General features: G+C 36.0%; 1 non-coding gene across 1 annotated transcript; it reads right to left on the bottom strand.

Moving 5' to 3' along the window:
- Window positions 1-6,282: 6,282 nt before the first annotated feature.
- Window positions 6,283-6,389, bottom strand: LOC114207577 (U6 spliceosomal RNA). Its single transcript, XR_003608878.1, has one exon. It is a non-coding gene; the product is annotated as a U6 spliceosomal RNA (small nuclear RNA).
- Between the last annotated feature and the right edge of the window lie 21,167 nt (window positions 6,390-27,556).

Consider the following 27,556-nt stretch of genomic DNA (forward strand, 5'->3'; position numbering starts at 1 on the left):
GTTTGATGCTCATGGATTGGAAAAAAAAATTATTGTGAAGATGTCAATGTTACCTAGAGCAATCTACACATTCAATGCAATCCCCATCAAAATACCATCCACTTTTTTCAAAGAAATGGAACAAATAATCCTAAAATTTCTATGGAACCAGAAAAGACCTCGAATAGTCAGAGGAATGTTGAAAAAGAAAAGCAAAGCTGGCAGCATCACAATTCTGGACTTCGAGCTCTATTACAAAGCTGTCATCATCAAGACAGTATGGTACTGGCACAAAAACAGACACATAGATCAATGGAACACAATAGAGGGCCCAGAAATGGACCCTCAACTCTATGGTCAACTAATGTTCGACAAAGCAGAGAAATATCTAATGGAAAAAATACAGTCTCTTCAACAAATAGTGTTGTGAAAATTGGACAGCCACATGCAGAAGAATGAAACTGGACCATTTCCTTACACCACACACAAAAATAGACTCCAAATGGTTGAAAGACCTAAATGTGAGACAGGAGTCCATCAACATCCTAAAGCAGAACACAGGCAGCAACCTCGTCGACCTCAGCCACAGCAACTTCTTCCTAGAAACATCGCCAAAGGCAAAGGAAGCAACGGCAAAAATGAACTACTGGAATTTCATCAAGATAAAAAGCTTTTGCACAGCAAAAGAAACAGTCAACAAAACCAAAAGACAACTGAAAGAATGGGAGAAGATATTTGCAAATGACACATCAGATAAAGGGCTAGTATCCAAAATCTATAAAGAACTTCTTAAACTCAACACCCAAAGAACAAATGATCCAATCAAGAAATGGGCAGAAGACATGAACAGACATTTTTCCAAAGAAGACATTCAAACGGCCAACAGACACATGAAAAAGTGCTCAACATTGCTCGGCATCAGGGAAATCCAAATCAACACCTCAATGAGATATTACCTCAATGAGATATCACCTCACACCAGTCAGAATAGCTAAAATTAACAAGTCAGGAAATGACAGATTTTGGCAGGGATGTGGAGAAAGGGGATCCCTCCTAAACTGTTGGTGAGAATGCAAACTGGTGCAGCCACTCTGGAAAACAGTATGGAGGTTCTTCAAAAAGTTGAAAATAGAGCTACCATACGATCCAGCAATTGCACTACTGGGTATTTAACCCAAAGATAATGTAGGGATGTAGGAATCTGAAAGGGTATGTGCACCCCAAAGTTTATAACAGCAATGTCCACAATAGCCAAACTGTGGAAAGATCCAAGACACCCATAGACAGATGAATGGATAAAGAAGATGTGGTATATATGTACAATGGAATATTATGCAGCCATCAAAAAGAATGAAATCTTGCCATTTGCAACGACGTAGATGGAACTGGAGGGTATTATGCTGAGCAAAATAAGTCAATGAGAGAAAGACATGTATCATATCACCTCACTGATATGAGGAATTCTTAATCTCAGGAAACAAACTGAAGGTTGCTGGAGTGGTGGGGGGGTGGGAGGGATGGGGTTGCTGTGTGATAGATATTGGGGAGGGTATGTGCTATGGTGAGTGTTGTGAATTGTGCAAGACTGTTGAATCACAGATCTGTACCTCTGAAACAAATAATACATTATTTGTTAAAAAAAAAAAAGAAGAAGAAGATAGCAGGAGGGGAAGAACGAAGGGGGGGAATCGGAGTGGGAGACGAACCATGAGAGACTATGGACTCTGAGAAACAAACTGAGAGTTCTAGAGGGGAGGGGGTTGGGAGGATGGGTTAGCCTGGTGATGGGTATTAAAGAGGGTATGTTCTGCATGGAGCATTGGGTGTTATATGCAAAAATGAATCGTGGAACACTACATCAAAAACTAATGATGTAATGTATGGGGATTAACATAACATAATAAAAAAAAAGAAAACTGAAATAAACAACCTAACCTTACACTTAAAGGCGGTAGAAAAAGAACAACAAACAAAGCCTAAACCGAGCAGAAGGGAAATAAAGATTAGAGCAGTAATAAATGATATAGAAACTAAAAAACAATAGAACAAATCAATGAAACCAGGAGCTGGTCCTTTGAAAAAAAAAAAGAAAAAATTAATAATCCTCTAGTCAGACTTACCAAAAAGAAAAGAGAACAAAAATAAAATCATAAATGAGAGGAGAGATTAAAACCAACACCTCATAAATACAATTATAATATTATGAAAAATTGTATGTAAACAAATTAGAAAACAACTTTAAAATTGTTACCATATACCTTTAAATTTTTCTTCTATAATTTAACTCAATATAATTATTTGCCACTTGTGCCTAAATAACTTTTCCATAAATCACACAATGATGTTTGCTTTACCATCCTTAAGTCTTCTAATAGTAGTTACAGTCTTCTCACCTTTCCATTTTGGACTCCCCTTCAAACTAAATTTCTGGAAACTGGATACTTGGGCTAGATTTTGGGCCACTTTTTTTCAGAGTGATTTTTTTTGTATTCTGCATCCCATTAGAAAAATCTGTCTCTACTCATCAAAAAGAGACATATGTTTACTATGGACTCTTGGGGCAGAGAAAGTTTCAAATGTATAGGGTAAGATCTATTATCAAATTCCTTTTGTCCTCAGTGTGATTAAGACTGTTAGATGATTTTTTTTTTTTACTTTGGAAGCCAAACTCCATTGAATGTGTTATTTTGATTTATTGTTATTCTTTACTCATCTTTATAGATATAATGATTAGGGTGAGTATCTGTGAATCCTACAAACTCAATATGCAAACTTTAGTAGACTTTAGCTTTCCTCAGCCTTTAATCCACAATAAATATTTTCACTCCTAAATCCATTCCTCAGAGATGAAATCTGTGCTCCTCAATATGACTTTCAATGTGATCCAGATTTACATTTACATTTTTTCAAGTTTTTATTTAAATTCTAGTTAGTTAACAGACAGTATAATATTAGTTTCTGGTGTAGAATTTACTGATTCATCACTTACATACAATACACAGTGCTCATCACAAAAAGTGCCCTCCTTAATACCCATCACCCATTTAACCCATCACCCTGCCCAGCTCCCCTCCAGCAACATCTGTTTATTCTTTACAGTTCAGAGTCTGTTTTATGGTTTGCCTCTCTTTCTTGCCCCTATGTTCATCTGTTTTCTTTCCATTCCATTCTATATATATATATATATATATATATATATATATATATATATACCACATCTTCCTTATCCATTCATCATTCGATGGATATTTGGGCTCTTTCCACAATTTGGCTATTGTTGATAATGCTATTATAAACATTGGGGTACATGTATCCCTTCAAATCAGTATTTTTGTATCATTTGGGTAAATATCTGGTAGTACAATTGCTGGATCCTAGGGCAGATCTATTTTTAACTTTTTGAGGAAGTTCCATATTATTTCCCAGAGTGGCTGCACAACTTTGCATCCCTACCAAGAGTGTAAGAGGGTTCCCCTTTCTCCCCATCCTTGTCAACACCTGCTGTTTCCTGTGTTGTTTATGTTAGCCATTTTGACTGGTATGAGGTGTTATCTCATTGTAGTTTTGATTTCTGTTTCCTTGATTATGAGGGAGGTTGAGCATCTTCTCATATGTCAGTTATCCATCTGTATGTCATCTTTGGAAAAATGTCTATTCATGTCTTCTGCCTGTTTTTTAACTGGATATTTGATTTTGTGAGTGTTGAATTTTATAATTTCTTTATAGATTTTGGATACTAACCCCTTATCAGATATGGCATTTGCAAATATCTTCTCCCATTCCAAAGGTTGCCTTTTAGTTTTGTTGTTTCCTTCAATGCACTCAATATTTTTATTTGGATTAAGGTCCAATAGTTTATTTTTGCTTTTGTTTCCCTTGCCTCTGGAGACATATCTAGTAAGAAGTTGCTAAGGCACATGTCAAAAAGATTACTGCCTGTGTTCTCCTCTAGCATTTTGATGGCTTCCTGTCTCACATTTAGGTCTTTCATCCATTTCATCCAAAAGATGTTGAGCATCTTTTCATGTGTCTGTATATCCTCTTTGGAAAATCAAATCACCACATGTGCACTTTAAATATATATATTTATATATATAATTTTATCTGTCAATTATACCTTGATAAAGCCAAAAAATGGTATTTTAAAATTGTAATAGCTAACAAATTGATTAACAACTTTAAGCAATTTTGAATATTGTTACTAATGGTGTATTGTTTTTACTAGCATATTAAATAAAACAGCTTATCATTGTTATATATAGATCCAGATTATTTAAATAACTTAAGATTTGATATCCACTATCATCATTTATTTTTTGTAATAAATTTTATTTTTTTATTTTGTTCAGTTAGCCACTGTATAGTACATCATTAGTTTTTGATGTAGTGTTCAATGATTCATTGGTCACAACAACTTCTTTCAAGACACATCTCCAAAGGCAAGGGAAACAAAAGGGAAAATGAACGTTTGGGACTTCATCAAGATAAAAAGCTTCTGCACAGCAAAGGAAACAGTCAGCAAAACTAAGAACCAACCCACGGAATGGGAGAAGATATTTGCAAATGATACTATAGATAAAGAATGGCAAATATTAACAAAACAGGAAACAACAAATGTTGGTGAGGATGTGAAGAAAGGGGAGGCTTTTATACTGTTGGTGGGAATACAAGCTGCTACAGCCACTGTAGAAAACAGTATGAAGTTTCCTCAAGATGTTAAAAATAGAACTACCCAAAGACCCAGCAATTTCACTACTAGTTATTTACCTCAACGATACAGATGTAGTGAAAAGAAGTGGCACATGTACCCCAGTGTTCATAGCAACAATGTCCACAGTAGCCAAACTGTGAAAGGAGCCAAGATGTCCTACAACAGATGAATGGATAAAGAAGATGTGGTACATATATACAATGAAATATTATTGAACCATCAGAAAGCATGAATACCCACCATTTGCATCGACATGGATGGAACTGGAGGGGATTGTGCTAAGTGAAATAAGTCAAGCAGGTAAAGACAATTTTCATATGGTTTCACTGATATGTGGAACTTAAGGAATAGCACAGAGGACCATAGCAGAAGGGAGGGAAAACTGAATGGGAAGAAATCAGAGAGGGAGATTTCTTCTTTAATTTCCCGGATGATCAATTCATTGTTTAGTATCATGTTGTTTAATCTCCATATATTTGTGGTCTTTCCAGAATTTTTTCTTCTGGTTGACTCCAAGTTTCATAGTGATGTGGATAGAAGAGAAGCATGGTGTGATCTCAATCTTTCTGTATTTGTTGAGGCTTGATTTGTAAACTTGTATGTGATCTATTCTGGAGAATGTCCCATGTGCACTTGAAAAGAATGTGTATTTTGCTGCTTTAGGATGGCATGTTCTGAATATATCTGTTAAGTCCTTCTCATCCCTTGTGCCATTCTAAGCCAATTTTCCTTGCTAATTTTCTGCTTAGATGATCTGTCCACTGATGTAAGTGGGGTGTTAAAATCTCCTACTAATTTTTATTGTCAATGAGTTCCTTTATGTTTGTTATTAATTGTTTTATATATTTGGATGCACCCATGTTGGGGGCATAAATATTTACAAGTCTTAGATCTCCTTGTTGGATAGTCCCCTTTATTATGATATAGTCCCTTTCTTCATCTCTTGTTAGTCTTGGTTTAAAATTTATTTTCTGTTATAAATATTGCTACTCCTTCTTTGATGTCCATTTTAATGATAAATATTTCTCCATCCACTCACTTTCAATCTGTAGGTCTCTTTAAATCTATTCTTTTTTTTTTTTAATTTTTTTATTGTTATGTTAATCACCATATATTACATCATTAGTTTTTGGTGCAGTGTTCCATGATTCATTGTTTGTTCATAACACCCAGTGCTCCATGCAGAACGTGCCCTCCTCAATACCCATCACCAGGCTAACCCATCCCCCTACCCCCTCCCCTCTAGAACCCTCAGTTTGTTTTTCAGAGTCCATCATCTCTCATGGTTCGTCTCCCCCTCTGACATACTCCCCTTTTCTTCCTCTCCTGTTATCTTCTTCTTTTTCTTTTTTCTTAAAATATGTTGTATTATTTGTTTCAGAAGTACAGATCTGTGATTCAACAGTCTTGCACAATTCACAGCGCTCACCGTAGCACATAACCTCCCCAATATCTATCACCCAGCCACCCCATCCCTCCCACCCCCAACCACTCCAGTAACACTCAGTTTCTTTCCTGAGATTAAGAATTCCTCATATCAGTGAGGTCATGTGATACATGTCTTTCTCTGATTGACTTATTTCACTCAGCATAAAAATATGGAACGCTTCACGAATTTGCGTGTCATCCTTGCGCAGGGGCCATGCTAATCTTCTCTGTATCGTTCCAATTTTAGTATATGTGCTGCCGAAGCGAGCACGGTCTCTTTAAATCTAAAATCAGTACCTTGTCGGCAACATATAGATTGGTCTTGATTTTCTCTCCATTCTGAAATGCTATGTCTTGGATTGGAGTGTTTAGTCCATTTACATTCAGAGTAATTATTGAGAGATATGTATTTAGTGCAATTTTGTTATTTGTTTTGTCATTGTTCCTGGAGATTTAAACTGTTACTTTCTAGTCTTTGTCACTTTTTATCCTTCCTTCCCACTCAAAGTGTCCCCTTTCATATTTCTTACATGGCTGGTTTAGTGGTCACGAACTCCTTTAGTTTTTGTTTGTCTGGAAAACTGTTTATCTCTCCTTCTATTCTGAAAGATAGCCTTGCTGAATAGAATACTCTTGTCTACAGATTTTTCTCATCCAGCACGTAGAATATATTATGCCACGTCCTTCTGGTTTGTCACATTTCGCTGGAGACATCTGCTGCTAGCCTTATCGGTCTTCCCTTGTAATTTAGGCACTTCTTTTGTCTTGCAGCTTTTAAGATTTTTTTCTTTATCACTATATTTAACTACAATATGCCTTTATGTTGGCCTGCTTTTGTTGATTTTGATAGGAATTCTCTGTGCCTCCTAGAACTGAATGTCTGTTTCCTTCCTCAGATTGGGGAAGTTTTCAGTCATTATTTCCTCAAATGAATTTTCTGCCCCCATTTCTCTCTCTTCTTCTGGGGCTCCAATGAAATGAATACTACTCTTGGTGGAGTCACTGAGTCCCTAAGACTACATTGTGATCCATCATTCTCCTTTCTCTATTCTCTGTCTCTATTCTGCTTTCTCAATTTGGTTAGCTTCATTATTTTATATAATTCTATCTTCTATATCACTTATTCGTTCTTCTACTTCTTCTGTCCTTGTGAACATTACTCCAGTTTCAAATCTCAGTTATTGCACTTTTTTATATCTGCTTTATTATTTTTGCTCTTTTATCTCTGTGATAAAGGTCTCCCTTATGTCTTCCTTGCTTTTCTCAAGCCCAACAGGTATCATTATGCTTGTTTTAAATTCTCCATCAGACATATTACTTATATCTGTTTCGATTAGATCTCTGGCCATGACTTTTTCTTGTTCTTTTGTTTGGGGATGAATGTCTTTGTCTTGGCATTTTGTCTAGGTCTCTATCTTCTTTTCTGTGTTAGAAAATCCCGTTTTATTTCCTGCTCCTGAGAGAAACGGCTTGATGAAGAATAGGTCATTTAACGCCCAGGATCTGGAGCTGAGGAAGTGTCTCTAGTGTGTGCAGTGTGCACTATGCTGTTGTGTTTTGGCTGCTTTATCCCTCAGGTCAGTGGTATGCTGATGTTCTCCTTGCCTGCACTGAGGAGTGTTTGAACCTTGGACAGGGTGTGGTGAGTTTTAACTAAGTGTGCTCTGGTCAGCTTGCTAAAAGAGACCTCATGCTATTTCCACTAGAACTGAAGTTTGCAGAACTATATGGTCAGTAGATGTGGTGCTTACAAGGGTTTCTGCTGCCTTTCTGGAGGAGGGGCCTAGTATACTGATCCTTAAGCACACTTGCTAGAGAAAAACAATAACAGCTGATCACAGGGGGGTGGAACTTAGTGTAAGATGTTTAGGCAGCCAGTTTTAGTGCTGTGCTGTTTACTGAAATTGGTTTATGTGGAGAGGTGAGGGAGGGAAATGGTGCCAATCAGCACCTTTGTTCCCAGAGAGGTGATTCTGTACTTGCTACTCTCAGGGAAACCCTCCCAGAAGACTGAATAACTTTCCCTCATGCATCCTAGGTATTTTTTGGATCACTGTTTTTGTATTTCTTGTCTCTGGGTTGCTTCTCTGACCAGAGCAGTGCAGTGCATTTTGGGATCTATCCAGCCAAGACTGCTGAAGTTGAAAACTCCAAACTTTAGGGACCTGGTATCAAGGGGACCTGTGCTGGGACTGATGGAAGTTTGACTGAGAAAGGCCATTGTGCCAGAGGGCAGGGACATGGGATTTGGAGCAAAGCAGTCTAAACAGCTAGTATCAGGTTAGCCTAATTCAGCAGGTGTCTCTGCATCTATGCAGAGGTATGGGGGTGTGAAATGGCTCCTTCTAGTTCTTTTGTACCTGGAGAGGCAATGTCACCTCTCACAGATGTACTCTAAGAAGAGAGAGCAGTCTCTCCCATGTACCTTAGGCTATCCTCAGATTGTGTCATCTGCCCTGGGTTTGCTTGCGTGCTTTCTCTCCAGGAGTAGTAGGGCAGTGCCCTCAGGTCTCTATAACAGCCAAGCCAAAGGACCTTCAGTCCTTGAATCCCACTGGTTCAAAAAATTCTTGTCTCCCTCTAGTTGTGTAGTTTGCTCTTTCAGTCCTGAGATCAATTTCTTTGTTATTCAGAATGATTTGATAGTTATCTAGCTGAGTTTGAGGGAGGAAGCAAGCCTAGGGCCACCTACTCCACTGCTATCTTAGTTCCCCCCCCCCTCAGGAATTATAGTTTATCTGTCCAAGCTTTTCACTTTTTCCTGAATATGAACTTCATTCCATCTAGGTCAGTTTTTTCATTATACTAAAATCATCCAAGAAGAGGAATGTTTCCATTTCTTAAGAAGTTTTCTTTTTTTTAATTTAATTTAATTTTATTATGTTATGTTAGTCACCATACAGTACATCATTAGTTTTTGATATAGTGTTCCACGATTCATTGTTTCCCTATAACACCCAGTGCTCCATACAATACGTGCCCTCCTTAATACCCATCACTTAGCTAACTCATCACCCTACCCCCGTCCCCTCTAAAACCCTCAGTTTGTTTCTCGGAGTCCATAATCTCTCATACTTCATCTTCCACTCTGATTTTCCCCCTTTATTTTTCCTTTCCTTCTCCTAATGTCCTCCACACTATTCCTTATGTTCCACAAATAAGTGAAATCATATGATAATTGATTTTCACTGCTTGACTTATTTCACTTAGAATAATCTCCTCCAGTCCCATCCATGTTGATGTAAAAGTTGGGTATTCATCCTTTCTGATGGCTGAGTCATATTCCATTGTATATATGGATGACATCTTCTTATCCATTCATCTGTTGAAGGGCATCTCGGCTCTTTCCGCAGCTTGGATATTGTGGACTTTTCAGCTATGAACATTGGGGTACATATGGCCCTTCTTTTGATTACATCTGTGTCTTTTGGGTAAATATCCAGTAGTGCAATTCCTGGGTCATAGGGTAGCTCTATTTTTAATTTTTTGAGGAACCTCCACACTGTTTTCCAAAGTGGCTATACCAACTTGCATTCCCATCCACAGTGTAAGAGGTTTGCCCTTTCTCCACAACCTCTCCAAACTTCGTTGTTTCTTGCCTTGTCAATTTTTGCCATTCTAACCGGTGTAAGGTTGTATCTCAGTGTGGTTTTGCTTGGAACTTCCCTGATGGCTAATGATGACGAATAATTTTTTCATGTGTCTGTTAGTCATTTGTATGTCTCTTTTGGAGAAGTGTCTGTTTATGCCATCTGCCCATTTTCTAAGTTCATAAAATCCAGTCAACCAACCTCTTTGGTTGACTGTTTCCTTTGCTGTGCAGAACTTTTTATCTTGATGAAATCCCAAAATTCATTTTCCCTTTTGTTTCACTTGCATTTGGAGATGTATCTTGAAAAAGTTGCTGTGGCCGATGTCAAAGAGGTTACTGCTTGTATTCTCCTCTAGGATTTTGATGGATTCCTGTCTCCTGAAAGACATTGAGGTCTTTCATCCATTTTGAGTTTATCTTTGCGTATGGTGTTAGAGAATGGTCGAGTTTCATTCTTCTGCATGTGGCTGTCCAATGTTCCCAGCACCATTTATTGAAAAGACTGCCTTTTTAACATTGCATATTTTTTCCTGCTTTGTCGAAGATTATTTGACCATAGAATTAGGGTCCATATCTGCGCTCTCTATTCTGTTCCATTGCTCTATGTGTGTTTTTGTGCCAGTACCATGCTGTCTTGGTGATCACAGCTTTGTAATATAGCTAGAAATCAGGCAAGGTAATGCCACCATCTTTGTTTTTCTTTTACCAACATTTCCTTGGCAATTCAGGGTCTTTTCTGATTCCATACAAATTTTAGGATTGTTTGTCCCAGCACTTTGAAAAATGTCATTGGAATTTTGATTGGGATGGCAGTGAAGGGATAGATTGCTCAGGGCAGCATAGACATTTTAACAATGTTTATTCTTCTGATCCATGAGCATGGACTATTTTTCCAATTTTTTTTGTCTTCCTCGATTTCTTTCATGAGTGTTCTGTAGTTCCTAGAGTATAGATCCTTTACCTTTTTGGTTAGGTTTATTCCAAGGTATCTTATGGTTTTTGGTGCTATTGTAAATGGAATCGATATTCTAATTTCTCTTTATAGAGTTGCATTGTTAGTGTATAAGAAAGCAACTGATTTCTGTGCATTGATTTTGTATCCTGCCACATTCCTGAATTGCTGTATGAGTTCTAGTATTTGGGGGGTGGAGTGCTTTGGATTTTCCACATAAAGTGTCATGTCATCTGGAAAGAGAGTTTGACTTCTTCTTTGCCAATTTGAATGCATTTAATTCATTTTTATTGTCTGATTGCTGTTACTAGGACTTCTAGTACTATGCTGAACCACAGGGGTGAGAGTGGGCATCCTTGTTGTGTTCCTGATCTTAAGTGAAAGTCTCTCAGCTTTTCCCCGTTGAGGATGATATTCGCTGTGGGTTTTTCACAGATGAATTTTATGAACTTGAGCAATGTTCACTCTATCCCTATACTCTGAAGAGATTTAATCGGGAAAGGATGCTGTATTTTGTCAAATGCTTTCTCCACCTCAATTGAGAGGACCGTATGCTTCTTCTCTCTTCTCTTGTTAATGTGTTCTATCACATTGTTTGATTTGCGAATGTTGAACCACCCTTGCATCCCGGGGATAAATCCCACTTGGTCGTGGTGGATGATCCTTTTAATGTATTGTTGGATCCTGTTAGCTAGGATTTTGTTGAGGATTGTGGAATCCATATTCATCAGGGATATCAGTCTGAAATTCTCCTTTTTGATGGGATCTTTGCCTGGTTTGGGGATTAAGGTAACGCTGGCCTCATAGAATGAGTCTGGAAGCTTTCTTTCTGTTTCTATTTTTGAAAGAGATTCAGTAGAATAGGTATTATTTCTTCTTTGAATGTTTGGTAGAATTCCTCACGGAATCCATCAGGCCCTGGACTCTTGTTTTTTGGGAGGTTTTTGACCACTGCTTCAATCTCGTTACTGGTTATTGGCCTACTCATGTTGTCAATTTCTTCCTGTTTTTGTCTTGGGAGTTTATAGGTTTCCAGGAAGGCATCCACATCTTCCAGGTTGTGTAATTCATTGGCATAGAGTTTTGATAGTAATTTCTAATAATTGTTTGTTTCCTTAATGATAGTCCTGGTCTCTTCCCTTTCACTCATAATTATATTAATTTGGGTCCTTTCTCTTTTCTTTTTGATAAGTCTGGGCAGGGGTTTATTGATCTTTTTAATCTTTCAAAGAACCAGCTTCCAGTTTCGTTGATCTGATCTACTGTGTTTCTGGTTTCTATTTCATTGATTTTGCTCTAATCTTAATTATTTGTCTTCTAATGCGTGGCTTAGGCATCATTTGTTGCTTTTCTCCAGGTCTTTAAGGTGTAAAGTTAGTTGGTGAATTAAGGTTTTTTCTATTTTTTGAGTGAGGCTTGGATGGCTATGTATTTCCCCCTTAGGACTTCCTTTACAGTATCCTATGGATTTTGGACCGATGTGTTTTCATTCTCATTGATTTCCAAGAATTGTTTAAGTTCTTCTTTGATTTCCTGGTTAACTCAAACATTCTTGAGCAGAGTGGTCTTTAGCATCTAAGTGATTGAATTTCATCCAATGTTTTTCATGTGATTGATTCCAGTTTTACAGCATTATGTTTCTCAGAATATGCAGGGAATAATCTTAGTATTTTGGTATCGGTTGAGACTTGATTTATGACCTGGCATGTGGTCTGTTCTGGAGAAAATTCCTTGTGCTCTCGAGAAGAATGATTGTTCTGTTGTTTTAGGGTGGAATGTTCTGTATATATCTATGAGGTCCATCTGGTCCAGTGTGTCCTTCAAAGCTCTTGTTTCTTTTTTGATTTTCTGCTTAGATGATCTGTCTATTGCTGAGAGTAGAGTATTGGAGTCTCCTACATTTAACGTATTGTTATCAATATGACTCTTTTTTTTTGATTCACAGTTGGCTTTTGTAGTTGGCTGCTCCCATGTTAGGGGCGTAAATATTTACAATTTTTAGGTCTTCTTGGATAGACCTTTTAAGAATGATATAATATCCTCCTGGTGTCTCTAACTACAGTCTTCAGCTTAAAATCTAATTTGTCTGATATAAGAATTGCTACCCCAGGTTTCTTTTCAGGTCCGTTCTCATGGAAGATGGATTTTCATCCCTTCATTTTCAGTCTGGATGTACCTTTATGTTCAAAATGAGTCTCTTGTAGACAGTGTATGATGGGTCCTATCTTTTTATCCAATCTGCAACCCTGTGTCATTTTTTGGAGCATTAATGCCGTTCATGTTGAGACTGATTATTGAAAGATATGAATTTATTGTCATCATGTTGCCTGTAAATCCTTTTTTCTATAGATTGTCTCTATAAATTTCTGTTCTGTATCACTCTTGGGATCTTTCTCTTTCTCCTTTTATAAAACCCCCTTAATGTTTCTTGTAGGGCTGGCTTAGTGGTCACATATTCTTTCAGTTTCTGCCAGTCTTGGAAGCTCTGCATCTCTCCATCCATTGTAAATGACAGCCTTGCTGGATAAAGTATTCTTGGCTGCATGTTCTTCTCATTTAGTACCCTGAATATGTCTTGCCAGGCCTTTCTGGCTTGCCAGGTCTCTGTGGATAGGTCTGACGTTATTCTGATGTCCTCCCTCTGTACCTAAGGAATCTCTTGCCCCTAACTGCCCTTAAGATGGTTTCTTTGGTTATAAGTTTTGCGAGTTTTACTATTACATGCTCAGGTGTTAGCCTGTTTTCCTTGATCTTGGGAGGGGTCCTCTCTGCCCTTAAGACACAAATGTTTGTTTCATTCCCAAGATTAGGTAAGTTCTCTTAACGTATATTGCATTATTTGTTTCAGAGGTACAGATCTGTGAGGCAACAGTATTGCACAATTCACAGCGCTCAACATAGCACCTACCCTCCCCAATGTCTATCACCCAACCACTCCATCCCTCCCACCGCCCACCACTCCAGCAACCCTCAGTTTGTTTCCTGAGATTACAAATTCCTCATATCAGTGAGGTCATTTGATACATGTCTTTCTCTGATTGACTTATTTCACTCAGCATAACAGTTTAGTGGTAAAAAATGTAGTCTCTAGATCTGCACTGCCCAATTCAGTAGTGACTACCGACATGTGGCAATTTCAATTTAAATAACATTAAATAGAACCTTATTCCCCAGTTATACTAGCTATATTCCAAGTGCATAATAGCAATCTTTGGCTATTGGTTACCGTATTGAACATAGATAGCTAAGATTTCTACCATAAGTAGTTCTAGAGAACAGTATTACTTTAAAGTCTAACCATTCTGAGTTTTCCACATGTGTTCATTTTCTAGTTTTATGGTTTTGAACAAATAAACACATAAAAGCTTGAAGCCACTATTTCCTCATTTGTATAATGAAGATTATTGCCATCTATAAGGATTATTTTGGAGATACTTAGCATATTGCCTGACATACAACACATACTCAAAAATATCTTGTCATTATTTTTAAAATAAATATCAGATCCCTTCCTTTCACTATTAAATATATGACAGTAAGGTGTATACATCATCATTTAATAAATACATTTTAATTGAAATGTTATCAAATGAATATATTACTCCTGGTCAGGATTATACCCAATACAGACATAATTATCATTCCTCTGTTATTGAGCAATTCCACAAAGTTAACAGAAGCATTCATTTAGAGACTATTCAGCTGCCCAAATCTAGTAAGATACCCCCATCAGTGTTGATTATGGCCAATAAAATTTTACCTCTACCCTTGCCCTAACCTTAATCCCTAAATCTAACCCTAACACTAACCCTAACCCTCTGGAGAGGTCTCTGAATTGCAAAACACCAGGCAAATAACCTAACCCTAACTCTAACACTAAAAAAAAAAAAAAAAAGTTATTTCAAGGTTATGTTTATACAAAAAATGTGAACCAGAAATGGAGCATATATGCAGTCAATCCAAATTATCTATCCATCTAATCAGCCAGAATATATTTATCAAGTCCTGTATCTGTATTTGTATATGTTATGTATGTATGTATGTATATATGTGCATGTGTTGTGAATTATACTAAATTAAAAAAAAATGACTGCCCCTGGACCCCACTATCATTTATGTGAATAGGTTTTGGTTTAAGTTTGACTTTTAAAAATTGCCTTATGCATATTCTGAATTCATCAATTTAATTTTATTTTTCGGTCACTTAGGGAGTTGTAAGTTGGCAGATCCCAAAGGCTGAAACTGTATTTGTCTAACTTGTATATGTCATCCTGTATCACAGACCTGCTTATTAACCTGATTTTGGATACAATTTCCTTTATCGCATTGGACATTTCAACTGCATTGTTGCCTTTTAGTGCTAGGGGAAGATATATGTTAATTTTTTAATACTAAAATAAACTATCATCTATATTTTTCTTTTGCAAAAGTATTGCTTTTAATCTTTTCTTTGATGTCATAAAAATTTCTGTCACATAAAACTTTCCTGTAATATGTTGTAAATGCAAATAGAAGACACAAAGGACAATTTTTTTCAATATTTTAGCAAAATATTTTAACTGTATTACTTGTTTCATTTATACCATTGATTTTTGTGTGTTTTCTTTAATTTAAATAATAATATTGGCCAGGATTTCAGCAAGAAATTCAATAGCATAATATGCTCAAAACTCTCTATAATCATGATTTATTACCTTCTGTTCTAGTTTTTTTTCCCTATTAGCTTTCTCTTTAGTAATGTAGACAAAGAGGATGACTTATACCAAATCTTGCCTTTCACAAACTTCCAATCTGCAATTTAGCCTAGTTCGGTTTTAATGCCTTAGATTATAAACCACAACATTTTGTGTTGCTTTAATTTAGTACTAATCAGAAGATACTTCTGTTTGTCATTATTAACAGGAAGTTAAGATGCATACCGTGGTGAAGAAAAATTTGAAGTGGCAATCTATGCATTTCCAAATGTAATTAGACTATTGGGACTACACAAAAATAAAAAGTTTTGCATAACAAAGGAAACCATCAACAAAACAAAACAATAGTCTACCAAATGGGAGAAGTCATTTGCAAGTGATATATCTGATAAGGGGCTAATATCCAAAATATATGAAGAACTTATACAACAACACCAAAACAAAACAAAAAACAAACAAAAAAACCCCCACACAAATTATTCAATTAAAAATTTAATTAAATCATTCAATAAAAAATTCAATTAAAATGGCAGAAAACATAGAGATTTCTTCAAATAAGGCATACAGATGGCCTACAGATGAAAAGATGATCAGCATCACTAATCATCAAGAAAATACTATCAAAACCACAATGAAATATCATCTAACAACTGTCAGAATAGCTAAAATCAAAACCACAAGAATTCCACTCATATGTGGAATTTAAGAAACAAAACAATTGAGCAAAGGAAGAGAGAGAGAGAGAGAAAACAAGGAATAGACTCTTAACTGTAGAAAACAAACTGATGTTTACCAGAGAGGAGGTGGATGGGGGTTGAGGGAAATAGAGGATGGAAATTAAAATGTGCCCTTATCATGATGAAATTAAATTAAAATAAAATGAATGAAATGATACAAAAATAAAATAAGGCAAATCCATTTTGAAATAGAAATATTTGTGCAGTGATTGAATGAATAAAAGAACAACGAAAATAGCTATATCATTTACTGAGTTTTTTTTTCTTCTCAAAAAATTTTTTTTTAAATTACAGTTAGTTAACTTCTAGAGTGTAATATTAGTTTCAAGTGTAGAATTTAGTGATACAACACCCAGTGCTCATCACGAGAAGGGCCCACCTTAATACTCATCACCTATTTAATCTTTCCTCCAGCCCACCTCCCCTTCAGCAACCCTCAGTTTGTTCTGTATAGTTAAGAGTCTGTTTCCCAGTTTACCTCTCTTCCTCCACATCCATGATCATGTTTTGTTTCTTAAATTCTACATATGAGTGAAATCATGTAGTAATTGTCGTTCTCTTACTTATTTCGCTTAGCATAATACTCTCTATCTCCATCCTCATCATCGCAAATGGCAAGATTTCATTCTTTTTATCACTGAATAATATTCCATATTATGTATATCCCAGGTCTTCTTTATCATTCATCAGTCCATGGACATTTGGGCTCTTTCCATAATTTGGCTATTGTTGATAATTCTGCTATAAACATTGGGGTGAATGAATCCCTTCAAATCATATTTTTGTATCCTTTGGGTAAATACCTATTAGTGAAATTGCTGGATTGAAGGGTAGTTCTATTTTTAACTTTTTGAGGAACCTCCATATTGTTTTCCAGAGTGACTGTACCAGTTTGCATTCCCACCAAGTATGCATAATGGGTTCCCCTTTTTCCACATTCTCACCATCACATACCTGTTGTTTCCTCTGTTGCTAATTTTAGCCATTCAAACTGGTGTTAGGTGATGTCTCCTGAGGCATGGAAACAAAAGCAAAAATAAACTATTAGGACTTTATCAAGATAAAAATCTTCTGCATAGCAAAGTAAACAATCAATAAAATGAAAAGGCAAACTTCAGAATGGAAGAAGATATTTGCAAATGACATATCTGATAAAGGGTTAGTATCCAAAATATATAAAGAACTTATAGAACTCAACACCCAAAAATCAAATAATCTAGTAAAAAAAATGGGAGAAGACATGAATAAATATTTTTTCCAGAGAAGACATGAAAATAGCTAACAGACACGTAAAAAGATACTCAACGTCACTCATCATCAGTGAAATATAAATCAAACTACAATGAGATATCATTTACTGAGTTTTTATTATGTGAAGAGAACTATCTGAGGTAGTTTATATTCTCCTTACAAACCTTTTTCTCAGGAAGGAAGCACCTGTTCAGAAAACAGCACTTTTATTCACACAGTTGTTCAGGCCTGAAATCTGTGGTCCTCTTTGACATCTCTCAAACTTTATCTCATCCACCAATAGCTAATCTTGATTCTACCTCTAATCCATGTCTATATCTATATAAATCCATCTCCTCTCCTTTGCCACAATTGCTAACCAATTGAAAACTCCTAATTTGTTATTTCTTGAGCTGTGGGTAGTCTGATAAATCATTTAATTTTTTCACTATTTTCTCCTTCAATCTATTCTTCCAAAAGAAACCAAAAAGAATTTTAATACATGTATTTAGATATGCCAGTCTTTTGTTTAAAACACTTATCATTACATTATTCAAAGTCCTTAATATGGCTAATAAGAGTCTATGAATCAAGTAGTCTTTGAATATATTTCTTTTATTTTTATTTTTTGAGAGTATACCTTTAAATTTTTAATTTAAATTCAATTTAATTAACATATACTGAATTATTAGTTTCAGAGGTAGAATTTAGTGATTCATCAGGTGTATACAACACTCAGTGCTCATTAATTCAAGTACCCTCCTTAATGCCCATCACCCAGTTCTTCCATCACCCCCACCCAACTCCCCTCCAGCATACCTCAGTTCATTTCCTAGAGTTCAGCATCTCTTATGGTTTGCCTCCCTCTCTGTTTTCATCTTATTTTATTTTTTCTCCCCTTCTTCTATGTTCCTCCTTTGTGTTTCTTAAATTCTGCATATGAGTGAAATACATTTCTAAATTCATTTTCCTCACTAAGTATGCTGTTGCTATTTTGACTTTATGTAAGTTTCTGGAATAATCCAATTATTTTCTGCTTCAGTGTTCACAAATACAATTATCTGCTCCTGTTTTTTAAAACCTTTTTAAAATTTAGTTGTTACTTATATTTCTGATTTAAACTTAAGTATCACTCTTCAAGAATAACTTCTCATTCTCCCATAAAATTAATTGCCCCAAATTTTACTCTTTCATCACACACCTCCTTTTTTATATTCAAAAAATTTAATTTACATTTTTCTTTTACTTTGTGATAATTTGTTTAAAGTCTCTCTCTTTTCAAACATAAGATGTATGAGAACAACTAGGTGTATTTTATATTTTTAATGTATCTATATAGTGAGAACTTTTAAAGTATTTTGTATTAAACATACTATATTAGTACTATTATAATGCAAAACAAATAGCTTGAAATAATACAACTGATAACATAGAACAGGGCATTTTTTTAAACTTTTTTTTATTATGTTATGTTAATCACCATATATTACGTCATTAGTTTTGGATGTAGTGTTCCGTGATTCATTGTTTGCATATAACACCCAGTGCTCCATTCAGAACGTGCCCTCTTTAATACCCATCACCAGGCTAACCCATCCCCCCACCCCCTTCCCCTCTAGAACCCTCAGTTTGTTTCTCAGAGTCCATAGTCTCTCGTGGTTCATCTCCCCCTCCGATTTTCCCCCATTCATTTTTCCCCTCCCGCTATCTTCTTCTTCTTTGAAACAAATAATACATTATATGTTAAAAAAAAGAAGGGCATTTTTTATTTATTTGTCTAATTAGTTTCCTTATAAACTATGTTGTTATCTAAAACAAACTTTTACATTATTTGTGTTAACAATAGCCAGATGGGGAAAAATGGTACACAGAAATGTCTAAAAAATGGGTGGTAGACCAAAGAAAAGTGTGCCCCAATAGAATGCTTATAGTCACAATGAATTTTCAAATTAATAAGAGCTAACATGTACTCAGCTCTTTCATTTTCTCATGCAATTCTCACATAAATCCTGTAAGGTATTATTTTGTTATTAACCCATTTTCAATATAAAGAGTCTGGGGCAGAGAGAAATGGAGTGACTTGCCCCCAGTTCCAAATATAAGTTTTAGAGCTGGAATTTGGAATTAGGTACTTCAGGGGCACCTGGATGGCTCAGTCAGTTAAACGTTTGCCTTCACCTCAAGTCATGATCCCAGGGTCCCAAGATCGAGCCCCGCATTGGGCTCCCTGCTCAGCAGAGAGCCTGCTTCTCCCTCTCCCTTTACTGTTCTCCCTGCTTGTTCTCTCTCTCTCTTTCTGTCAAACAAAGAAATAAAAAATCTTTGAAATTAGGTACTCCAAAATGTTTTTCAAAGCAAATTTGTAGGTGTATTCACATATAGGAGGTTGGACTGTCATCTTAGCAAAGAGTAATATATCTTAATAAAATAGACCAACCACAGTGAACATGGCAGAGCCAGAGTCTCTCTCTCTCTCCCTCTTTTTGCCTTTACATTCCTAGCTTATGGCAAAGTGATTTGTATTTAGTAGGTAATAAATAACGATTGTTAAATAAAGATTCTGATGTATTAATGAACATCTCTTGTTCTGTTTGTATAAGCAACAGCCATTAATAGTAAGCTTTAATTTATCTAATTATTTCCTTCAGTGAAATGCACTGTAAAATTAACAACTTTCTTTAGCTTTAACTGTACATGTAAGCTTTATGCACTTTTCTGTATATATTATGTATTTCACAGTGGCGATATGGAAAGAGATGAAATAATAATCCAGTTCAACTTCTGTGCTTTATAGTAAATGATAAATATAGTCATCATAAAGAGAGCACTTCTTCAATCCATACTCTGTGTACCTGAAACTTATATTTACAATTAGTACTTATTTCAGTTTATAACTATTAACCTCATTAGATAGATGAGAAACTGAGGCATAAGGAAGAAACAAAAATTTACTAGTTTTGTTCAAAAAGGAATAAGCACAATCTATTCTCTGTTTCCTACTGAATGAGACTGAGAATCCTAGAAAAAAATTCATGGAGCAGGTCTTTAAAACCTGAAAGTAAATGGTAGCAGTTGGATGGATGAAAGTGAAAAATTGAGTTGAGATACTACTTTGTGCTATTCCTCTCATTTGGCATCTCCCAACTTGGACTCAAACAGAGTCTAAAACTTAGAACTGAGACAAAAAGAGCTCCAACAGAAATAGAATATTTTTGGTTAATGAAGCAAGAAAAGGATACTCTATGGGTCATAGAGTGGTAGAAATCCACTGTTTTAAGTTTATTATTCTGTTCTCTCCTGCCCAAAGTTCTAGAAAACCCCAGGATTTAAGTAATATTGATAGCAGCAGTGGTGGGCCAGGTGCTTAAAATTCCAACAGTGAGGAACTGGAGTTATTCCATAAGGCCAAAGAAACTGTGATTCCAAGAGCATGTGGGAAATTCCTATTGAAAATTTTCTCTCACAGCTTGCCTTCAAAGAGATATCCATTTATCACAAGTGTGCAGCACGGTGAGGATATTGACACCACTAATCAATAGCCAGAGAAAAAAAGGAGAAATAACTAAGAGCTAGAAAGTGTCAGGAGATTATGGAGAGGCAAGTTTAATAAAGTGATCCCATAAATTAATTTACAAACTAACGTATTCACACCCAAGCTAAGTACACAAGACTCATATTCAAAACAAAATATGAAAGCTATAAGAACTGAACTACAGAATATACCACCATTCAGGTTCCAGATTTACTACTGGGTTTAGCACATATGGGACAGACATGAATAGGTATAAAAGGCTTTGAAAACTGAACTGACATTAAACCTACATCACAGAGAAAGAAGGTAGAAACTTGAAGCTTAAACTTAACCAAATTAATACCTTGCTAAAAAATAAAAATAAAATAAAAAATAAATACAGTATTTTGACAAGACTCAGAGTAAAGTAGCATAATATTGAAAATGTAAAATATATAATAAAAAGTATGGGGAATAAAGAGTTATTAAAATCTCAAAATCTGGAAAAATGGAAAACATAATCAAAAGACAACTACAAGTTGTCAAAATATTAGATTTATTGTACAAATAATTCAAAGCAGCTATTAGAATCAAGCTTTCAAGAAGTAACACATTGAATAAATGGAGTAATAAAAATCTCAGTAGAGATACAGAAGATATAAAAATAACCAAATGGAATTTTGAAACTAAAAATACAATAATTGAAGTTTAAATTCACTGGATGGGCTTAACTGAGAAAAATAAAAATAGAACATTAGAATTTGTGGAATGTAACTAAAAAGTGACTAAGGAAAGGTAAAGCAATAAATGGATACATTAGGAAAGAAGGTCTCAAATCCACAATCTAAGTTTCTATCTTAGAAAATCAGAAAAATAAGATCAAATATACCTAAATCAAACAATAAAATAAAATAATAAAGATGATAGCTGAAATCAATAAAATTAGAGTAAAAAAAAACACAAAAAAATCAATGAAACCAGAAATTTGTTCTTCATTTTATGTCTTCTTCCAGTTTTATTCATATATAATTGACACATAACATTGTGTAATTTTAAGGCATAGAACATATATATATGATACATTTATAAACTGATTGCCACCATACTATTAGTCACTGTCTCTATCCTTTCACATAGTTACCATTTTTGTGTGTGATGAGAAGCATTCATGATCTACTTTTTTAGCAACATTCAAAGTATATCAAATGATGTTATAAATCATATTCACCAATGTTGTACATCGAATCCCCAAACTTGTTAATTTGGCTGGAAGTTTGTACCCTTGACCAATATCTCCTCATTTCTCCCACCTGCCAACCCCTGGTAATCAGAACACCACTCCATTTATTTGATTTTTGACACTTTTACATTCCACATTTAAGTGATATTATACAGTTTTGTCTACCATTGTCTGACTTATTTCATCTAACATAATATCCTCAAGGTTCATCTAAGTTGTTGAAAATGGCAGAATTTTCTTCTTTCTCATGGGTAAATGATATTCCTTTGTTCTTAATTCATTCATCCATTCATGGGCAACTGAGTTGTTATCATGTCTGACCCCTATTGTGAGAAATGCTGCAATAAACAGGAGTGCAGGAATCTCTACAAGACTCTGATTTCAATTACTTTGGATATATACTAAGAAGTAGGATTGCTGTATCATACAGCAGCTTTATTTTTACCTTTTTGAGAAATCTACATACCGTTCTCCATTGCAGCTGCACAGATTTGCATTTCCACCAACAGTGCACAAAGGTTCATTTTCTTCATATCTTCATGAACATTTTTTTTAAATTTTATTTTATTATGTTAGTCACATACATCATTAGTTTTTGATGTAGTGATCCACGATTCATTGTTTTCATATAACACCCAGTGCTCCATGCAATACATGCCCTCCTTAATACCCAGCACTAGGCTAATGCGTCCCCTCACAACCCTCACTTCTAAAACGCTCAGTTTGTTTCTCTGAGTCCATAGTCCCTCATGGTTCATCTCTCCCTCAGATTCCTCCCCTTCAATTTTCACTTTTTCACCTAATGTCCTCCATGCTATTCCTTATATTACTCAAATAAGTGAAACCATAAGATAATTGACTTTCTCTGTTTGACTTATTTCACTTAGCATAATCTCCTCCAGTCCCATCCATGTTGATGTAAAAGTTGGGTATTCATCCTTTCCGATGGCTGAGTAATATTCCATTGTATATATGGACCACATATTCTTTATCCATTCATCTGTTGAAGGCCATCTCAGCTCTTTCCACAGTTTGGCCATTGTGGACATTGCTGCTATGAACATTGGGTTGCATGTGGCCCTACTTTTCACTACATCTGTGTCTTTGGGGTAAATACTGGAGTGCAACTGCTGGGTCACAGGGTAGCCCCATTTTTAATTTTTTGAGAAAACTCCACACTGTTTTCCAACGTGGCTGTACCAACTTGCATTCCCACCAACAGTGTAAGAGGGTTCCCCTTTCTCCACAACCTCTCCAACATTTGTTGTTTCTTGCCTTGTCAATTTTTGTCATTTTAACTGGTATAAGGTGGTATCTCAATGGGTTTTGACTTGAATTTCCCTGATGGCTAATGATGATGAACATTTACTCATGTGCCTGTCAGCCATGTGTATGTCTTCTTTGGAAAAGTGTCTGTTCATGTCTTCTGCCCATTTTTTGCCTTGATTATTTGTATTTTGGGTGTTGAATTTGAGAAGTTATTTATAGATGTTGGATACCAGTCCTTTATCTGTAGTGTTATTTGCAAATATCTTCTCCCATTCTGTGGGTTGCCTCTTTGTTTTATTGACTATTTCTTTTGCTGTGCAGGAGTTTTTATCTTGGTGAAGTCCAAAAAGGTCATTTTTGCTTTTGTTTGACGAGCTTTTGGAGATATATCATTTTTTTAAAGATTTTATTTATTTATTTGACAGAGACAGAGACAGCGAGAGCAAGAACACAAGCAGGGGGAGTGGGAGAGGGAGAAGCAGGCTTCCCGCTGAGCAGGGAGCCTGATGTGGGACTGGATCCCAGGACTCTGGGATCATGACCTGAGCCAAAGGCAGCTGCTTAATGACTGAGCCACCCAGGTGCCTGGAGATATATCTGAAAGAAGTTGCTGTGGCCAATGTCAAAGAGGTCACTGCCTATGTTCTCCTCTAAGATTTTGATGGATTCCTGTATCATATTGAGGTCTTTCATCCATTTTGAGTTTATCTTTGTGTAAGGTGTTAGAGAATGGTTGAGTTTCATTCTTCTGCATGTGGCAGTCCATTTTTCAAAGCACCATTTATTGAAAAGACTGTCTTTTTTCCATTGCATATTTTTTCCTGCTTTGTCAAAGATTATTTAACCATAGAGTTGAGGGTCCATATCTGGGCTTCCTATCCTGTTCCATTGGTCTACATGTTTGTTTTTGTGCCAGTACCATGCTGTCTTGGTGATCACTGCTTTGTAATATAGCTTGAAATCAGGCAACGTGATGCCCCCAGCTTTGTTTTTCTTTTTCCACATTTCCTTGGTGATTCAGGGTCTTTTCTGATTCCGTAAAATTTTAGGATTCTTTGTCCCAGCACTTTGAAAAATGTCATTGGAATTTTGATTAGGATGGCATTGAAAGTATAGATTGCTCTGGGTAGCATAGACATTTTAACAATGTTTATTCTTCCGATCCATGAGCATGGAATCTTTTTCCATATTTTGTGTCTTTTTCAGTTTCTTTCATGAGTGTTCTGTACTTCTTAGAGTATAGATTTTTACCTCTTTGGTTAAGTTTATTCTGTAGCATCTTACAGTTTTTGGTGCTATTGTAAGTGGAATCATTTCTCTAATTTCTCTTTCTCCAGTTGCATTGTTAGTATATAAGAAAGCAACTGGTTTCTGTGCATTGATTTTGTATCCTGCCATATTACTGAATTGCTATATGAGTTCTAGTAATTTGGGGGTAGAGTCTTTTGGGTTGTCCACATAAAGTATCATGTCAGCTGTGAAAAAAGAGAGTTTGAATTCTTCTTTGCCAATTTGAGTACCTTTTATTTCTTTTTGTTCTCTGATTGCTGTTGCTAGGACTTCTAGTACTATGTTGAACCATAGTGGCGAGAGTGGGCCTCTTTGGCATTTCATGATCTTAAGTGAAAGGGTCTCCTCTTTTCCCCATTGAGTATGGTATTCACTGTGGGTTTTTCATAGATGGATTTTATGAATTTGAGGAATGCTCCCTCTATCCCTATACTCTGAAGAGTTTTAATCAGGAAAGGATGCTGCCTTTTGTCAAATGCTTTTTCTGCATCAACTGAGAGGACCATATGATTCTTCTCTCTCTTCTTATTAATGTGTTCTATCAAACTGATTGATTTGCGAATGTTGAACCACCTTGCATCCTGGGGATAAATCCCTCTTGGTCATGGTGGATGATCCTTTTAATGTATTGTTGGATCCTATTAGCTAGGATTTTGTTGAGGATTTTGGAATCCATACCCATCAAACATATCGGTCTGAAATTCTCCTTTTTGATGGGGTCTTTGCCTGGTTTGGGGATTAAGGTAATGCTGGCCTCATAGAATGAGTCTGGAAGCTTTCATTTTGTTTCTATTTTTTGAAAGAGCTTCAGTAGAATAGGTATTATTTCTTCTTTGAATATTTGGTAGAAGTCCCCAGGGAATCCATCAGGCCCTGGACTCTTGTTTTCTGGGAGGGTTTTGATCACTGTGTCAAAATCCTTACTGGTTATTGGCCAATTCATGTTTTTAATTTCTTCCTGTTCTAGTCATGGGAGTTTATAAGTTTCCAGGAAGGCATCTATTTCACCTAGATTGCTCAGTTTATTGGCATATAGTTGTTGATAATAATTTCTAATAAGTGTTTCTATTTCCTTGGTGTTAGTTGTGATCTCTCCCCTCTCATTCATAATTTTATTAATTTGGGTCCTTTATTATTTTTTCTTTTGTATAAGTCTGGGCAGTGGTTTATCGATCTTTTTAATTCTTTCAAAGAACAAGCTTCTAGTTTTGTTTTCTGAGTAACAGCATGGCAGGCCCCTCCCCTGTAAGACAGGCTGGGAAAACAAGAGGCCAGCAACCCTAAGGTCCCTAGAAAACAGGTGCATCTTGCTTGGGTTGTGGTCAATAATTTGGACTCTATACATTCCCTCAACCACCCTCATCAGAATGGCTAGGAAAAAGGAACCTCCAAAATAGGAGAGTCAGAGATTATGAGTTATGCCACAGATTTACAAATCTATTTAGATATAACCAAAATGTTGTAGATGGAATTCAGGCTAGCAATTGTGAAGACAATAGCTAGAATGGAGAAATCAATTAATGGCAACATAGAGTCTCTAAGGGCAGAAATGAAAGCTGAATTGTCAGAACTTAAAAATGCTATCAATGAGAACGAAACTAATCTAGATAATCTAACAGATAGGGTAAGTGAGGCAGAAGAACGAATTAGTGACTTGGGAGACCATTTACTAGGTAAAAAGGGAAAAGAGGAGGCCAGGGAAGAACAACTCAGAAACCATAAAAATAGATTCAGAGAAATAAGTGACAGCATGAAACTTTCCAATATCCGAATTATTGCGATCGCTGAGGGGGTAGAGAGAGAGAGAGGACTAGAAGATATATTTGAGCAAGTCATAGCTGAGAACTTTCTTAATCTGAGGAATGAAAACAAACATTTGTGTCCTAGAGGCAAAGAGGACCCTTCCCAAGATCAAGGAAAACAGGCCAACACCCCGGCATGTAATAGTAAAACTTTCAAATCTTAGAACCAAGGAAACCATCTTAAGGGCAGTTAGGAGGAGGAGATTCCTTGTGTACAGAGGAAGGAACATCAGAATAATATCAGACCTATCCACAGAGACCTGGCAAGCCAGAAAGGCCTGGCAAGACATATTCAGGGTACTAAATGAAAAGAACATGCAGCCAAGAATACTTTATCTGGCAAGGCTGTCATTTAGAATGGATGGAGAGATGTAGATCTTCTATGACTGGCAGAAACTGAAAGAATATGTCACCACTAAGCTGGCCCTGCAGGAAATATTAAGGGGGGTTCTATAAAATGAGAAAGACTCCAAGAGTGATATAGAACAGAAATTTACAGGGACAATCTATAAAAACAACGTCTTCACAGGCAACATGATGAAAATAATTTCCTATCTTTCAGTAATGACTCTCAACCTGAACGGCCTAACTGCTCCCATAAAATGGCACAGGGTTGCAGATTGGATAAAAAGATAGGACCCATCTATATGTTGTCTACAAGAGACTCATTTTGAACCTAAAGGTACATCCAGACTGAAAGTGAAAAGATAGAGATCCATCTTCATGCCAATGTTCCTCAAAACAAAACTGAGGTAGCAATTCTTATATGAGACAACTTAGATTTTAAACTAAAGACTGTAGTTAGAGACACAGAAGGGCACTATATCATTCTTAAACAGTCTATCCAACAAGAAGATCTAAGAATTGTGAATATCTATACCCCCAACATTGGAAGCAGCCAACTACATAAGCCAACTGTGAACCAAAATAAAGAGTCATATTGATAAAAATACGTTAATTGTAGGAGACCTCAGTACTCCACTCTCAGCAATAAACAGATAATCTAAGCAGAAAATCAACCAAGAAACTAGAACTTTGAAGGACACACTGGACCAGATCGACCTCATAGATATATAGAGAACATTCCACTCTAAAACAACAGAACACTCATTCTTCTCGAG

Source organism: Eumetopias jubatus, unplaced genomic scaffold (genome assembly GCF_037043125.1).
Source record: "Eumetopias jubatus isolate StellerSeaLion01/CBP00866 unplaced genomic scaffold, mEumJub1_p1.0 scaffold_11, whole genome shotgun sequence".
NCBI lineage: Eukaryota > Metazoa > Chordata > Mammalia > Carnivora > Otariidae > Eumetopias > Eumetopias jubatus.